Source organism: Arachis hypogaea, chromosome 4 (assembly GCF_003086295.3).
Source record: "Arachis hypogaea cultivar Tifrunner chromosome 4, arahy.Tifrunner.gnm2.J5K5, whole genome shotgun sequence".
Lineage (NCBI taxonomy): Eukaryota > Viridiplantae > Streptophyta > Magnoliopsida > Fabales > Fabaceae > Arachis > Arachis hypogaea.
In genome coordinates, this window is record NC_092039.1 from 28,791,625 (window position 1) to 28,797,264 (window position 5,640).

Consider the following 5,640-nt stretch of genomic DNA (forward strand, 5'->3'; position numbering starts at 1 on the left):
TGGACTTTCCCTTATTTTATATTTTTGTATTGTATTTTTCAATCATAGAACTGGCCCATCACAAAGGCTTGGAGATATGCATTATTGGTGTCCCTTGAAGGGCTGGTTCATGTTGGTCTTGCTTTGTCTTGTTCTATTTTTGTTCTAAGTGGGTGGGGCACCTTGTTTATTTAAATACACAACACCTCATGTTTTCATCTATATTTTATTTTAGTAATTTAATGTGTAGATACAATGTACAAAATAATTTATTATTATTAATCAGGATTTTCTACTTTACCCGTGTTAAATTGAGATACAAGGTTATTAATAAGGATTTTTACTTAATGCTAATGTCTCTGTCTTTCCTAATTAGTTATCCTTTTCATACGTGACAAAACTGTCTAAATGTGTAGTCATTCAAACTACTTTAGAACTTGTTTTAGTTTCTTAATTCTAATAATATGTAACATGTAACATGTACACTCTCTACTATACCGTATTGTTTTGGCTTGAATATTTTCACTAAAATATTTTCTTTAATTTTAATTTTAGGTCATAAATTTTGGTTCACCGGCATACACAAAATCATTTTCTTCTGCTAGTCATGAACTTTAACAACATAGATTACATGAATTTTAAAGGAGTTTTATGAATGAATTGTTAACTTTACATGTTTGGAATAAGTTAGGAGTTTTTGAATTTACATGTTATGGACTATGATTATATAAAACTTGTAGAATTTAACTTTAAAATATATTGTTGCTATTTCTTAAAATACAATGCTAGTTTTGTAGAATTCAATTTTAATGTTAGAGAGATTATGACAGTTTTAAAAGTCACTAAATATAGAAAAAGCCCATCATAGAAATTAGTAACTTAGAAATGGTTTTAAATTGAGAAACTATCATTAAAAATATTACGATGGTTTAAAGAATCATTAAATATACCTAAAGCTGTCATAAAAACTAGTAACATAGTTACATTTTCAAATCGTCGCTAAAAAATTCGTGACGGTTTAATACAATCACGAAATATAAGAAAAACTATCACTGGATTTAGTAATTTAATGACAGTTTCAAAAAGTCACGAAATACAGCACAGAAAATTCCTTGACAAGTGTTGTAAATTAATGACAATTTTATACTTCAAAAATCATCACAAATAATTTAGTGACACTCCTTACCAATGGTGGTTTAAAACTGTCACTATGTCAACGACGACGCTCAAATCTGTGATGCTTTTTTTAACCGTCATGAAAATATTTAGTGACAGTTATAACTATCACTAAGTATTAAAACAAAAACGGTCACCAAAATGATGTTTTGTTTTAGTGTTTCTAGTATAGTTACACATAATGTAATACATTCTGGTGCAAGAAAGCGTTATAGTACATGACATCACATGTAAAATATTTTATGTGATGAAAAGTATATCAAAAACGATCAATTACAACTAATATGCAATACGTTACATAATTGGTGAATTCATGTATCTGTGGTCCCTCAAGCTATGTATTCTTCCTTGGCTAAAATAGTAGCCATTTAATCATCACCAATAATCAAGGCATCCTCTCCAATCAACATTGTTAAACTAAAAGACAAGCAAGTAGGCTTTCAAATGCCTTAGCACTCTATGTGTTACCTGACAATGAGCCATTGTTGGATGAGCCATGCACTAGCATAACATATTTTTAATTAAGCAGGAGGATGGACTAAAAAAACAAATCACTTATTTAGGATGCAAAAATGTTTAGGAGATAACAGAAAACTTGTTTAAAATAGTCTAAAGGAAAAATAACTATTTGTACCCATGAACTTTACAAATGCTGATAAAAGTATCTATCAAATAAGAAAACTAATGTTGTACCTATAAAAAATGAGTTTCGTACCACAAAAGTATCCAAACTCTATTTTTTTTAATTTTCAATAAAATCCCAAACTACCACTACGATTTATCTTCAATCCCAACTCTATCTCTATCTCTTCTTTCTCTTATCCCAATTTTTCACAATCTTTCATTGTCATTGAACTTTTCGAATTCTATTTGCTTTCTTATCGATGCTATTTCTGCCTTCCAATGCCATGTGGACCTTCTTTTGGTACTGAAACTTTTTCCAAAAGTTCTCTCCGGTTGCCAGCTGATGAGCGGATAATTTATACGCTTTTTAGCATTGTTTTTAGGTAGTTTTTAGTATGATTTAGTTAGTTTTTAGTATATTTTTATTAGTTTTTATGAAAAATTCACATTTCTGGATTTTACTATGAGTTTGTGTGTTTTTTTGTAATTTCAGGTATTTTCTAGCTGAAATTGAGGGACCTGAGCAAAAATCTGATTCAGAGGCTGAAAAAGGATTGCAGATGCTATTGGATTCTGACCTCCCTGCACTCGAAATGGATTTTCTGGAGCTACTAAAGCTCAATTGGGGCGCTCTCAATTGCATTAAAAATTAGACATCTTGGGCTTTCTAGAAATGTGTAATAATCTATACTTTGTCTGGGATTTGATGGCCCAAACTGGCGTTCCAAGTCAGCGTAAAAATTCTGGCATAAAACGCCCAAACTGGCATAAAAGCTTGAGTTAAACGCCCAAACTGGCACCAAAGCTGGCATTTAACTCTAAGAGAAGCCTATGCACGTGAAAGCTTCAATGCTCAGACCAAGCACACACCAAGTGGGCCCCAGAAGTGGATTTTTGCATCATTTACTTATTCCTGTAAACCCTAGGTTACTAGTTCTCTATAAATAGGATCTTTTACTATTGTATTTTGATCTTTTTCATCATCTGTGATCTTTTGATCATCTTTGATCTTGGGATCAGGTCTTCGAACCCTTTTTCGATTGTTTCATGTTATTTGGGAGGCATGCCTAGACCTTGCCTAGACCTTGTTCTTATGTATTTTCAACGGTGGAGTTTCTACACACCATAGATTAAGGTGTGGAGCTCTGCTGTTCCTCATGAATCAATGCAATTACTACTGTTTTTTATTCAATTTAAGCTTATTTTTGTTCTAAGATATTCACTCGTACTTCAACCTGGTGGATGTGATGATCCGTGACACTCATCATCATCCCCTTATGAACGCGTGCCTGACAACCACCTCCGTTCTATCTGCGAGAGCTTGAGTGTGTATCTCTTGGCCTCCTGGTTTATGACGCATGGTTGCCTCTCCTGACAACAGAGCTTCCATTCCGTGTGATCAGAGTCTTCGTGGTATAAGATAGAATCACATGGGGAGCATTCTTAAGATCCGGAAAGTCTAAACCTTGTCTATGGTATTCCGAGTAGGATCTGGGATGGGATGAGTGTGACGAGCTTCAAACTAGCGACTGTGGGGTGCAGTGACAGTGCACAAAAGGATCAATGGATCTTATTCCGACATGATCGAGAACCGATAGATGATTAGCTATGCGGGAAACCGTAGAGGACCATTTTCACTAAGAGGATGGATGGTAGCCATTGACAACGGTTATCCACCTACATACAGCTTGCCATGGAAAGGAGTATGAATGATTGGATGAAGGCAATAGGAAAGCAGAGGCTCAGAGGGAACAAAGCATCTTCATACGCTTATCTGAAAATCCCACCAATGAATTACATAAGTATTTCTATCCTATTTTATGTTCTATTTCGGTTTTTTAGTTATCAAAACTGCATAACCATTTGAATCTGCCTGACTGAGATTTACAAGATGACCATAACTTGCTTCAAGCCGACAATCTCCGTGGGATCGACCCTTACTCACATAAGGTATTACTTGGACGACCCAGTGCACTTGCTGGTCAGCTGCACGGAGTTATGTATAACGATTCTGTGTACCAAGTTTTTGGCATCGTTGCCAGGGATTGTTCGAGTTTGGACAACTGACGGTTCATCTTTTTGCTTATATTAGGTAATTTTCTTTTCATTTTGTTCTTCAGAATTTTTAAGAATGAGTTCTAGAGTTTCAGATGATGTTTTTATCATCACAGGAGCTAGTTGATTCCCATCAATTTGGCTGTTGTATGTAATATCCTGTTGAAGCTTGGTTAGCCATGTCTAATCTTTTTAGACTGAAGATTTAGACTAACATTGCATGATTCCTGGAATTCTCATTAAAATTTTTGAGTTTCTTATTTTCTTTTTTAAAATAATTTTTGAAAAAAATACAAAAAAATTTATAAAATCATAAAAAAATAAAAAATATTTTGTGTTTCTTGTTTGAGTCTAGTGTCAAATTTTAAGTGTGGTGTCAATTGCATGTTTTTTATTTTTCTTGCAAATTTTTGAAAACTCATGCATGGTGTTCTTCATGATCTTCAAGTTGTTCTTGATGATTTTCTTTGTCTGATCTTTAAATTCTCTGATTTTGTGTCTTTTGTTGTTTCTCATGTGCATTCTCAAATTGTTAGTGTCTCTAGTATGAAAATTCCTAAGTTTGGTGTCTTATATGTCTTTCTTTTCTCAAAAGATTTCAAAAATATGTTCTTGATATTTGGTGCACGAAATTGTGATCTCAATGGCGCCAACAACTTGGTACGCACAATTGTAATCTCAACTCTTTTTCACAACTTCGCACAACTAAACAGCAAGTGCACTGGGTCATCCAAGTAATAAACCTTACGTGAGTAAGGGTCGATCCCACGGAGATTGTCGGCTTGAAGCAAGCTATGGTCATCTTGTGAATCTTAGTCAGGCGGATTCAAATAGTTATGGAGTTTTGATAATTTAAAAGATTAAGAAACATAAAATAAAGATAGAGATACTTATGTAATTCATTGGTGGGAATTCAGATAAGCGTATGGAGATGCGTTGTTCCTTCTGAATCTCTGCTTTCCTATTGCCTTCATCCAATCTTTCATACTCCTTTCTATGGCAAGCTGTATGTTAGGTGTCACCATTGTCAATGGCTACTTCCCGTCCTCTAAGTAAAAATGGCCCTCTACGGTTTTTGTACGGCTAATCAACTATCGGATTTCTCGTCTCGGATGAAAAATACCATGCACAGATATCGTATGGCTAATCAGCTGTTGGTTCTCGATCGTGTAGGAATAGGATTTACTATCCTTTTGCATCTGTCACTACGCCCTATAGTCGTGAGTTTGAAACTCGTCACAGTCATCCCATCCCAGATCCTACTCGGAATACCACAGACAAGGTTTAGACTTTCCGAATCTCAAGAATGCTGCCAATGGATTCTAGCCTATACCATGAAGATTTTAATCTCGGATTCAGATTCCCCATTGTCAGATGGGAGTCGATGTGAATCGTTGATTAGAAACACAAGAGATATACATTCAAGCTTGTTTTTATGTAGAACGGAAGTGGTTGTCAATCACACGTTCATAAGTGAGAATAGTGATGAGTGTCATATAATCATCACATTCATCATGTTCTTGTGTGCGAATGAATATCTTAGAATAAGAATAAGCATGAATTGAATAGAAGAACAATAGTACTTTACATTAATACTCGAGGAATAGCAGAGCTCCACACCTTAATCTATGGTGTGTAGAAACTCCGCCGTTGAAAATACATAAGAACAAGGTCTAGCCATGGCTGAATGGCTAGCCTCCCCAAATGGCATATGAATTCAAAAATACGGACAAAGACCCCTAGTACAATAGTAAAAAGTTCTATTTATACTAAACTAGTTACTAGGGTTACAGAAATAAGTAAATG